This window comes from Dermacentor variabilis, chromosome 8 (assembly GCF_050947875.1).
Source record: "Dermacentor variabilis isolate Ectoservices chromosome 8, ASM5094787v1, whole genome shotgun sequence".
Taxonomy (NCBI): Eukaryota; Metazoa; Arthropoda; class Arachnida; order Ixodida; family Ixodidae; genus Dermacentor; species Dermacentor variabilis.
In genome coordinates, this window is record NC_134575.1 from 34,998,782 (window position 1) to 35,011,578 (window position 12,797).

Here is a 12,797-nt window from a genome sequence, read left to right on the forward strand (position 1 = left end):
GGGTTACCTAGTGTGCAGCAGGTTTTCACCTTCACGTGTTGCAGGAGTGTTAACATGCTGCCGAATTTTCTTTTCTTTTTTCTTTTATTTTAGTGAGCGTTACTTGCCAGCTTTCTTGCGGAGCCGCATAGTCCCGCGGCCAACTGCGAACGGGAAAGCGCCTTATAGCAGCGCTGCACGCAACTAGTACAGCGAGGCGATCGCGTGTCGACGAGCAATCGAAACAAGCGCGCGAAACAGGAAAAAAAAAAAAGAAAGTAAAAATCCGACGGAGACCGCACATCGAGAGAGAAAAGCGAGATTGAAGCCGGCTCGCGCGGGAGACAGCCAGCGTATTACAAGTTGCCCGACGCGGAGGAAGAAAATCGTGAATAATAATAATAATAAAAAAAGCGGGAAAGCAAGGGATAAACCCAGACGGGCAATGCGTGACGCCTCGCCCCGTGCAGTTAATCTCGGCGAGCACAACGGGACGCCTCGGCACACCAGCGCCATCTGGGACGCCTGCGCATGCGTAGGAAGGTGGAAGGAAATCGCACATGCGGCGTGTGTGTGTATATATATATATATATATATATATATATATATATATATATATATATATATATATATATATATATATATATATATCCTCAAGGTCCTTCTCGTTGACTAGAAGTGACCATGATGGTGGAATGTAGCGTGAAGGCCTATCGAAGCACGCGAGAAGAAGAGGCCAATGTATGTCCAACGTGGGGGATACGCATGGCGGTACGTTGGAGAAACGTTCGACACCGATATTATCGCCACCTACGGTGATGTTCGTAATCGGCTTATTCGGTATCATTAATTACGACGCGGAAGATCCGAGTTCTATACTTCCACCCGCAGCAAGTTGTTTCTCTGTCCACTTCCATTTTCCTTCTGTTTTTTTTTTTCAAGATTTTCTACATTTCTATTAGAAAATGGGATCGGTGGCGACTTAGCGGTAAATGCGAGAGAAGTGCGTTAGCACTATACGTCGTACCTCTCTTATGTCCCGGATCCGTGATTCCGACCGACCCCGTTCACCAGATTGCAAAGTGTTTGCCGAGGAGCTCACTCGACACATGTACTGCCTCTTCGAGGATCGAAGTGAAGCGGACGGTGTGTGTGTGTGTGTGTATATATATATATATATATATATATATATATATATATATATATATATATATATATATATATATATATATATATATATATATATATATATATATATATATATATATATATGATTACCGCTGTCCATTTTTTTTTTGCTTCATTGCCTGCTTACGTGATATGGTAGTATTGTAGGAATTACGAAATCTTACTAATGTACAAAAAGGTCGCCCCGTAATGAAAAACTGAGCTGGGATCTGCAGCGTGTGAAGATTCGTTCAGGTGAAAACGAAATCGAGACAGCGCATGAAACGAAGAAATAAAAAAAAACGGATTAGAACCACGGAAGAAAAAAAAAAGAATAGAGAGACAGCAGGCGACACTAATCCTGAAGATTAAGCACTGTAGCTCTCCGCGATGTCAAGGGTTCTGAACGTCTGTTAGGGGCTTATTAAATTGCTTATCCTTAATGAATAATTAGCATCGCATTGTAAAGGAAAGCAAAACGCTCAACACGGGAACTATGGAGAACGTGTTTCTGCACTAAGGACATCCCATGCATCTGCGAAAAGGCATCGAGATCCGCTACTTCACGCTGACGTGCAGGCGTTGCTGTTCGTGCAGAAAAGTTTCAAAGAAACGGGAAAGTTAAGTGGCTTCCATTTTTTTCTGCTCGTAATCATCCCTTCCCTGGTCGGATGAATGGACGCAAACCTTTTTTAAAGAGTAATTAGCCTAAATTACTTTATAGCGTTGCTTCTTGTTGCTTCTTCAACAGGCTCTTGCTGAACGCCCATATGCACTGAGATTTCGTTCGCGTTTCTGCACAAGCTCAAGTGGACAAAGTTAATCCGGAGCACAGCAACTCTCGCAGTCCAGGTGTCCGCTTAGTGACGTATGTCAATCAATCAATCAATCAGGCACAACGGCGTACGGATGCAAGTCCGTCTGGTTGCGTAAGCGGTTTGCAGACGACACGCGCCGAGGTTGCGACGCCGCACACACTGAAAGCAAAACAGAACAAGGGAACCAAAGAAGGGGAACCGAAGAAGACGCGCTCGACCAAGTCGTTCCTCGCTCCATTGGAGCAAGCAATGCACACATACGCGTGCTGTAACACCGAAGCCACAGATGCAGCAAACGCGCACCAAGCGAGACGACCGGATACGCCTCTGTCAAACGCCTGTCGATACCGCGTAGTATCCGTACGGCACCCGAGTGGGTATGTCTTTCTCCAGCGGCCATTGACGTACGTGGATAACGAGTACGTCGGCTGCTACGTGTCGTTTGATGTGTAGTTTTTGTGCCGTCTGCTGTGTGCCGTCTGCTGTGTGTCGTCTGCTGTGTGTCGTCCCGCCGTGTTTCGTCTGCTACGTGCCGTCTGCTACCTGTTGTACACCTTCAGTCGAGGAGTGTTGAGTCGTCTGCTCCTGTGTCGCGTTGATATCACTGTTTCGCTAGAAAAGATGTTCAGCATGTCCATAATCGCATTAAAGCTCACGGAATACCGGAGACGCAGACGTACCTGTATGGTGAGGATGATGATTGAGTATTTCTAATGGCGCATCCCCTTCGATCAATAATGTTTTTACTCACTCACTCATCCCCTTCGAAACAAAGCGGCGATAAACAGCCGCCTAGCCTGTTTGAACAAGTTTTACTATAAATCTATTGTAGTGTAGCCTTTTGACCATCTCTACTTAATATTCTTGCTCTTCATAAAAGCTTACATATCTATATTGTAAAGTTATCTACGCATTTTACCCGGTGGCCCGTAACATACCGAGCTCCATTTCTTACCTGCACTTTTTCCCACCAAAACTTTAAGCGTATCTTGCTTATCTAGACTGCTAGTCAGTTAACACTCCCATCAGCTTTGAGTTCCAGCGCCCCTGGAAGGTAGGCGTGTCCTACGGTCCTGGCTCGGTGAATATATTGGCACTCCGAAACTATGTGCTCAGTCATCTCCAGACTTCTGCTGCAGCCAACAAATATATGCCTCATCGCTTTTCGACTATATGTTCCTCTGAAATCCAGCTCGGACCTCACATAGAAAAGGCACAGCGTTGTTGGTGGCGCCACCATGTGACACCGTCGTCGACTAGAGCACACATAAGTGTAGGTGAAACTGCATCTATCTATATCTCGGTTGCAAATGCATTGGCAGGAACAATAATTCGCCTATACACTAGATTTATTTTCTTTATGTTTTGTTTTGCGAGAACAGTGGCGAAGCACTAAAACAGTTCTTAGTGGTTGTGTTTGCAGAAAGCGTCACATGATGGCACTAGCAGCGCTACTGCCGCCATCGACGTCACCGGTATTCCGTAAACCGCAATGCATTTACTGACGGGCGAAAACTTAACGTAACCTAATCTTTCGAAACCTTGTTTGTGCGCGTTAAGTGCGTTTATCCCGATCTCCGGATACGCTCAGGCTTAAGGTTGTGCAGCAAACGCGGGACTTTATACCATGCACCTTTCGCAACTGCCAGGACGCATACGGTACGTTATACAGTCGCCTGAAATAAGAAAGTTGCACAATAATGACCGCGCGACGTCGATAAAAGAATAAGTGCGTATGTATATGGCAATGCGCACTTGGGCAGCGTCTCATACATACATACACACATACATACATACATACATACATCATCATCATCATCATCATCATCTTGGTTAAGCCCACTGCAGGGCAAAGGCCTCTCCCATACTTCTCCAACTAGCCCGGTCATGTACTAATTGTGGCCATGTTGTCCCTGCAAACTTCTTAATCTCATCCGCCCACCTAACTTTCTGCCGCCCTCTGCTACGCTTCCCTTCCCTTGGAATCCATTCCGTAACTCTCAATGACCATCGGTTATCTTCCCTCCTCATTACGTGTCCTGCCCATGCGCCCCCCCCCCCCATTTCGTTTTCTTGATTTCAACTAAGATATCATTAACTCGCGTTTGTTCCCTTACCCAATCTGCTCTTTTCTTATCCCTTAACGTTACACCTATCATTCTTCTTTCCATAGCTCGTTGCGTCGTCCTCAATTTAAGTAGAACCCTTTTCGTAAGCCTCCAGGTCTCCGCCCCGTACGTGAGTACTGGTAAGACACAGCTGTTATAAACTTTTCTCTTGAGGGATAATGGCAACCTGCTGTTCATGATCTGAGAATGCCTGCCAAACGCACCCCAGCCCATTCTTATTCTTCTGATCATTTCAGTCTCATGATCCGGATCCGCAGTCACTACCTGTCCTAAGTAGATGCATTCCCTTACCACTTCCAATGCCTCAATACCTATCGTAAACTGCTGTTCTCTTCAGAGACTGTTAAACATTACTTTAGTTTTCTGTAGATTAATTTTTAGACCCACTCTTCTGCTTTGCCTCTCCAGGTCAGTGAGCATGCATTGCAGTTGGTCCCCTGAGTTACTAAGCAAGGCAATATCATCAGCGAATAGCAAGTTACTAAGGTATTATCCATACATACATACACCCACCAACAAACAAACAAACAAACGCGCGCGATAGTGCGTACAAGCAAAACAAGAAAAAAACAGCCAAATAAGCGCGAGCTAGCGCCAGACGGAACGAATTTTACGACACGGAGAGCGGAAAGAAACGCATTTCAGCGAAGGAAGCGGCAGATTCCTTCCACCCGGCCAAGGGGGCGCTAGTAAGCGCAAGTCATCGTCATCAACGTTCCGTTTGTAAGGCGCACGCGGCAGGCCTGCCTCGCGGCCAGTGAGGCTTCGGTGCTTTTAGCGCAGCAGCAGCAGCCGCCGCCGGGCCTTGCCGTGTCGTACGGTGGATCGCGCACTCATCGCGAAAGCAAACCAGGTCACGACCGACCGAGACAAAAGGAGCCAAGACACGCCTCCTACCCACCCCAACTACGTACATACACGGCTCCCTTTCTGCTGGACCGAGTCGTCGTCTGCTTCCTTTTCTCGGCTTCTTCTTCTGCAGTTCGCGTACTGTTCGCGCGGCATTGGTGTAGCTCTCCTTTGAACTACCTTCTGGAAATGGATGATTCACCGCCACCCAAGCAGACGACGCTTCCTCTTGCACGTCTGCTCGTTCGCTCTGGCAACGTGTACGCTAAGGTCCACGCTCTTGTAGAATGTGCCTACTTGTACAGCATTCAAACCGATGCAACTTGGACATCCGTCATGAACTTTGTAGGGAAAGATATGCTTGGTATGATGCGTTATATGCCTATATTGGCAGATAAATATTACAGAAACACTCGCGCTTACGTAAACTGAGCTGTAATCAGTCACGAAATAATAATTCGCTGTTTCCTTTAACAGTGCGCCACTCTGCATGCTTACTGAGACTGAGCTGCGATTCGTTCTTCTGCACTCAAGATATGTGCATCTTCTGACCGTACGCAGTTAAATCGAGATAACACGTGCAATCAACCATTTTTGGCAATTCTTGTAAAACACTTCATGTCCTAAATTAGAGTTCTGTTTCTTGCAGTTGCTAGAATTTAAATTTCCTTCTAAATTGCAGCAAATTTCATTCATACCGGTCCAGCCGTTGTCTGGTGATAGCATTTCTGCGTTTCATATGTATATGAATAAGGGAAATCAGTTGAATATAATGGGGGGGTGGGGTGGAGGAGCTGTCATACTCAGCTGGTTATAAGAAAAAAAATATAAAGAAGCATCTTCCTATCTCTACTGCCTTCCGCTTTCCGCAGCCGGCCTTCTGTTCACCTAACGCTCACCAGAAGGAAGACTTTGATGCAGAAATAGGTTTTACTCAATTTCTGTATATTCCAGAGCGGCGGTTGGGTTGCGTGTTAAGTGGCTAACTATCCAGCCCCTTCGGCTGCCTCGATTCGTTTCTCGTCTAGAGACAAGTGTGACCATACCGCTGGGCACGAAATGCCGAAACAGGGAGGTGAAAGACAAGGGTTGGCAGTTCAGAATCGCTAAAAAGCCCGTCGTGCGCGCACGTTCTGTAACCAGAAAACAAAGAAAAGAAAAAAGAGAGAAAAAAATAAAGACAGAGGTTCATATCGTATTCACTGCAGACACCCAACAATGGGCCGATTCGTCGTCCAGACGTCGTCCAGATGTCGTCACCGAGAAAGGACCGATCGACTCGCAACCCCCCGGGGGGGGGGGGTAGTGGGGGGAGGAGGGAGGGGGACATTCAAAGAAAGAAAGAGAGAGAGAAAGAAAGAAAGAAAGAAAGAAAGGAAGAAAGCTTGCTCCGCTGTTATACCGCGATCGCTATAGCGACTGCAATGTACGTACATATCGCTGCCGTCTGCTGACGGGCGGCTCGGCTGACCTCCAAGGAGCACTTCGAAAGGTGCCGCATCACTTGTTCTCCGCTTTTCTCTTTCTTTTACATTAACTAGTGTGCAGTCGAGGTGGATATACAGTTGAAACTTTTTCTCTCGGCGTTATTTATACTTTAGTCATTAGGGAAGATCAATGGATAACGTTTTGGCAGGTAAGTCGATTTTACAGTTTGTGCGAGGCAGTCCCGAATATTTATACACTTTTCATGGCCGCTTCAGCGCATAGCTGAACTCCAGCCAGTGCCCTATCTCTTTCCTTATTAAGTTGCCGGATTTAACGTTCTGAAATTGCGCAGCTCGTTACGAGGCAGGCCATTGTTGGAGGCCCCGGACGAAATTCTGATTGGTTCGTTGACCGGCACCTAAAGTTCAGCAACGTCTCCGCATTTCCGTTATTCGCCGCTTCCGCGCTCACCCAGTGTGTAAGGTAGTCAACCGGGTTTAGTCCTGACCATTCACCCTATTACCTTATCGTTCTCCCCTTTCTCTCTCTTGTGAAAGGGGAAGTCGACACAGAACCCCAAAAGTGCGCTCTCAGGTCGGTGACCCACACCCCACGGTTCCGCTTAAATTCACGGCACTGCCACACCTGTCATATGCTTTTATTCCCCACTCGGCCAAGTGGCTATTCGGCGTTTAGCTGGCGGAGCGCTATGTCACGGGTTCGAGTCCCGACTGCTTTGCCATGCGGTGATTCAAACGAGAGACGTGCGTGTGTCAAGCTTCTCGTGGTGTGTGAAAGAACCCCCCCCCCCACCCCCCCGCCAGTGTTTGAAACTCATTGATAGCATATTCCCCTATGGGACACCTCTCAAAAAGTGTCGTGCGTTGCCTCGGGAAGTTAAACACAAGAATGAATGAATGAATTAATTAATTAATTAATTAATTAATTAATTCAACTGCATTAAATTATTTACTTCGCCATCACATATAGACATGATAGCCGAGGTGCCCCCAGTAAAGGTAATGTTCCAATATACGTATAGCTTGACAAACCCGTGGACACCGCCTGCAACACCTCGGCGACAGTGCAGCATCGATCAGGCAATAATAAATTAAATTAACTAACATTTACATAAAGTCTAACAAAAGTAACAATACAACGTTCAACATAACATAAGCAAAAATAATTAATGGATGAATCAATCAATAATCCCATTAGACTAATAGCGGTGTCACTCGGACGTATGCACTTTCGGTCACAGCTGCTTCCTTTGGGGTAAGCTCGCGGAAGGGAGCCAACGGGACTCGCGGATTACGGAAACGAGATTTCGCAGAACACACCAACTATGCTCTCTTCGAGAGAGCGCTTGCTCCAAGCTGAGCTGCCAGCTGGGGAGCTTTCGTGGCTAAGGTAAAGGGCGGTGGTTTTCCGCGCAGCCGGCTTGCTTTTACTCAGACAATGCCTTCACCGTCTACGGAGCGGCTTTACAGACGCGCTGCAAGGTTAATCGGCAATTGTTCTTGAGCAGTAAGGAGAGGGGGGGGGGGAGGTGTGCATTTTGCTTGTGGTAGTATCGGCTCACGAACAAACGCTACCGGCGCGTGAACAAAGAAACAAGCAAACACCCAACCACACACACACACAAACGCAACACTGCACAACACTCAAGCGAGCGAACGCAAACGATTTCCGGAATAAGCAATGCGAACAGTGCTTCCTCTGACACCTGCGCATAGCCAGATGTTGAATGCCTCTCTGTTTTTACAAAGAACGAACAGGCGAAAGCAGTGAATATATATATGTATTATACACAACGTGAACATGTTACAATATTTACTAGGATTTCACCGACAAGTCCTGATCGCACATTATACATCTCGTAGTGATTCGTAGCGCATCAGATTTAACCGGTTTGTAGATTTCAATAGGTTCAGTTTGCACAATCGCGATATCGTGCTTTTTAATGGCCGATTTACAGAGACGTAAAGTGGATGATTCGTTTTTTAATGCTTTTCCTTTTTCTGCAATTTTGCGATTTTCAACAACTTCTGCAAAGAAAATCGGTATATCCTCACTGAAAAATATTATCCCTGCACACAGTAAATTTTATACTATTACTTTAAGTGCAACAAACCTCGCCGAATGCGCTTCAGTGGACGTTGATCAAAGCGATTTCGCCGTTCGCACGCGTACATGTTAGATATCGACTCTTGAGGTGTTGAGGACGCTTTAACAACTAGCTCGGGCGCTCCGATGTAATTATAATGAAACGAAGAAGTCGTTTTTGTTGGAAACCACTACACTGATTCTGGCGAGTTTTGTAGCATCTAAAACAAGAAGTCAATATGTAGTGACTGTAAGAAGTTAATTTCTCATTTTGGTTGTCAACATCTTCACTAAAATTATTGAAAATTACGAAGTTTAAACAAAAAACTGACGTATAAAGTTTACAACTCTATAACTCCACAAAAAGAAAGATATTACAACTCCGTGAACTGCGTTTAATGATTCATCTAAAGCGAACAAAACTGATTTATTATGTACCGGTACGAATTATACCACTTATCTGTGGATAAGACTTTTGCAAAACTCCTCGTGACCAGTGGAAAAAAATAATTAAATTATGGGGTTTTACGCACCAAAACCACGATTTGATTATGTGGGGGACTCCGGAATAATATGGACCACCAGGGGTACTTTAACGTGCACCTAAATCTAAGTAGACGGGTGTTTTCACATTTCACCCCCATTGCTTAACCAGAGACACAATTTCGCGTTAGCTGTAAATTAACACATGAAAATTTGCCCACTTTAGATTTTCTATAACGGATGCGGTTTGCAGAAGGGCGATATCTCCTTTTGCGTGCAGAGCCGCAGATGTGTAAAGTTCGCGCTTCATTCTTATTTTAACCTTACCAATTTGAGGGAATTCTCGTGAACAAATTACATGATCAAAATAAAAATTCTACTTCTTAGAGAATCACCAGAATTTAGCTTCCTCTCTAAAATGCAACAAGGTCCATTGAAATCGGTCCGGCGGTCGTCCCATAAAAGCCCTGCACCAGATTTGATGAGGTTTGTTACACTTAAATGGAAATATAAAAATTATATTTAGTGTTGGTAGCGAATTATCTATGTAGGCCGTCAATTTCTCTAATAATAATTGTTGCAAATAGCAAATTTTCGGAAAACGAAACTATAGTGATTACAACTTTGTAACACAGAATAAAAACGATATTACCATTTTGTAAATTGCACTTAATAGTGCATCTTAAGCATACAGAATTGATGTGTTACGCATGGCTCTCAAATAGACGACTTATATGTGAATACTTTTTCAACAACTTGTAAGCAACGTAATAAATTCACGTCAGATATCAATTGGTTAATCAAATTTGCCCGCTTTGGATGCTCTAACGGATGCAGTTTACAGAAATAGGATGTCTGTTCTTAGTGCAGAGCTACGAATATTTAAACCTCGTGCTTTTATGGGTTTTTTTCTCACAATTCTTATAAAAATTTCTTATAAATAATCAGGCCGTAAATCGCAATTCCGATTCAAACAGTCCCTATCATTTAACGTTCGCTCTCAAATGCAACAAATATAATTAAAATCGGCCAATTGGTTATCTCAGGAAAGAGTTTCTGCGTTTTACATGTACTATTTGAATAGCCGGCATCGGAGTTGGGCCCGACCCAAAGCTTCCCCTCAAAGCCTGCGTATATACTACACCCGTCCAGCTGCCTTTATTACGTAGTATACTATTCCTGGTTTTTCTTCACCGTCTTACACCTGTCTCTCTTTTTCTTTCACCCTCCCTTTACTCTGTCTAGTGAATGCCGCGTCGCTGGACGGAAAGGCTTCTTCATTCCGCGACCAACTTTACGGCCCGCTTTCACGGACTACCGCTGCTTAAATACAGCCCCGAAAAGAAAGATTAAAAGAAAAAAAAACCAAGGAAAGCTGTGGCACCGTACGCACTGTCACCTCGTCAAATCCAGAGTACGCGAGCGACCACATCGCACTTGGCTACGACCACCAGGAGGCGACACCCGAGTGCGCCTCGACCAAGGCAAGGTCCGGTGACAGCTGTGGTGGGAGAGGAAGCAACGGTAGCGCCACGGTGCGGCGGCGACAACCGCGGGAAGCAGACGGAGCAGACGGTATGTGTGCGCGGCGGAGTGGGTTGACTACGCGGTTTACTACCCGCCACTGTTAAGGTGCGGCAGTGTGAAGGGTCTGCAGAGAGCTGGCTCGTAATGGTTTAGACTACGGCTACGGTTTATTACCTGCCACCATAGAGTTTCTCCCTATATTACCTAGAGGGAAATCTGGCGCTGCTGCGCTGTGGTATGCATGGGAATGCAGGTATATTGTGAGTTCGGATTGGCATCGTTCTCGGAGAGCCAGGCAAACACCGTTCCGCCTGTCACAATGATTCATTTTCTACTAAAACAGCACGTAAAAAGCTACTTTAGCTTTACTATTACACAAACACACATGTTTTGTTTAACTATAAGAACTTGATATTGCATGTACAATAATATGATAAGTAAAAAGTATCAGCGGGCCGCTAAAGTTGGAGGACAGACGACAATATTCGCGCTCACTTTGAAAGAGTTTGTCGTCTGTTCTTGCTTTTCTTCCCTGCGTCATGCATTGCAGGTGAGTAAAGATGTAATTTCCGTGAATGGAAACATTTTATGAAGATTTTACTTTAAGAATGCGCGTTATTTGTGTAGCCAAATCCACGTTCTAGACGAAGCCTCTTACAACACCAGCCAACACGAGCCTCGTAGACACACATACCGTCATTCCCATGACGGCCCACGGCGCCCCTTAAGAAACTCCCATAGACAGTGGCGCCAGATTTCCCTCTAGGTGTTATAGTGAGAAACTCTATGCCTGCCACTATTAAGGTGCGGCAGTCTGAAGTGTCGGGAGAGAGCTGGCTTATGATATTTTAGACTACGGCTACTGTACAGGCATCCTGCACTGGCCAGGGGGCGCTACGATCGACTCCACCATTTATTAGGCAGCCCGAGCTGGGACTCTCCGAGAAGAAAATAAAAACATACCGGAGCAAATATCAGCCACAGGATGAGGCATGCGTCCGCTGCAGCAAAAGTGCGGAAATGAATCAGCACACAGTAATTTTGAATGCCGGGACATTCACCCCAGGAAGACCCGCAGGAAATTTCCACGTGCGCTGGGGGTTTAAGACCGGATGGCTGAATTAACCGGTCAACAGCCGAAAGAAGCGAGGGACCTTTACAGCACTGGTGGAGGAAAAATGCAAGGAAGAGGTTGATGAACCGAAGTCATAACAGGCACAGGTACACTGTACTGTACAATATAGAGACAGATATATAGATACACTGAACTGTACAATATAGAGATAGAGGTTTTAATGAAATAGAGAAATACCTATTGGAGGTATAGGCTATAGGCTGCAATGCATGCATATATAACACCCGATTACCTCAAGCAACTAGATGACTACAGCTATCGTGTTCTGGTGCCGCGCACACCGAGGTCACTGGTGCGATTACCCACCGCGACTACATTTCGGTAACAGCGAAATGCTCGTGTGTTGCATTCGACGTAAAGTATCCCGGATGGTAGAAAACGTAATGTGAAACACGAGCTGGCAGTGAGCTACCAAACGTCTTTACTAAACACCAATGAAAAAAAATGAAAACAAATAAGAAATTTACGCACGCAAAATAAAGTTCTCAGAATCATAGTAATTAACAAAATGAGTTCGGACATGGCGAGATCGCTGGCCTGCTGATTTTTGTTCCCACGTCTCACCATTCGTGAATCTTGAGCGCGTTATCTAATCGAGTATGTACACGTATATAAGAGGTATATAAGAGGTAAAGGGTAAGACGTGTACAGAAGAGGTAAATTAGAGGTCGGAAGTCAGCGTTCCCTGCGTGTCCACCTATCGAGCTCAGTGCCAAAGTTACGTCGTGACCTTAAGCGCTCACGCCGGTGTCGGCGAACAGTGTATGCGTACACCGCGCCAGGTTGTAAATTCAAACCGAGAGCAGGCCAGAGATTCGGCTCTTTGAATGAGCGCTTACTGCTTTCCCCCGGCTTTCGTATAAACAGGCTTGCCCGGTTGCCGGCCAAGTGAAGCGCTCTGGCACTTTACGAGGTCCGTGCCGCATAAAGAGGCGCACTTTGGATCCTCTCGAAAGCGAATTTCCATGACGGTTCGCGAAGTCGAGCTGTGGACACGGTTGTCGTAAGACGCTTCGGCTCCGCAGCCTCTGGACAAATCGGTATACATCGACCCGACGCGCGGAGAGTTCGATTATCGATCGCTGTCGCATATCGTTAAACGGAGTCGGTGGAAGCGTTTCGGTTTTATTTGTTCTGCCCTTCGCTGCAGCGCCTACGAACGCGGTTACCGGATTT

At 45.7% G+C, this 12,797-nt stretch overlaps 2 protein-coding genes across 6 annotated transcripts in view; one reads left to right on the forward strand and one right to left on the reverse strand.

The window, feature by feature from the left end:
• Positions 1 to 12,797, reverse strand: part of Sans (SAM_USH1G_HARP domain-containing protein Sans) — a 121,485-nt gene that overhangs the window by 32,132 nt on the left and 76,556 nt on the right. The window lies entirely within an intron of this gene.
• The window catches only part of LOC142589985 (solute carrier family 35 member E3-like), a 45,193-nt gene continuing 37,474 nt past the window's right edge, over positions 5,079 to 12,797 (forward strand). For 3 of the 5 annotated variants that reach the window (XM_075701767.1, XM_075701764.1, XM_075701768.1), the window contains exons 1-2: positions 6,442 to 6,578; positions 10,205 to 10,534. The gene's annotated coding sequence lies outside the window, so the exon portion shown is untranslated. The other 2 variants (XM_075701766.1, XM_075701765.1) reach the window with 2 other exon arrangements.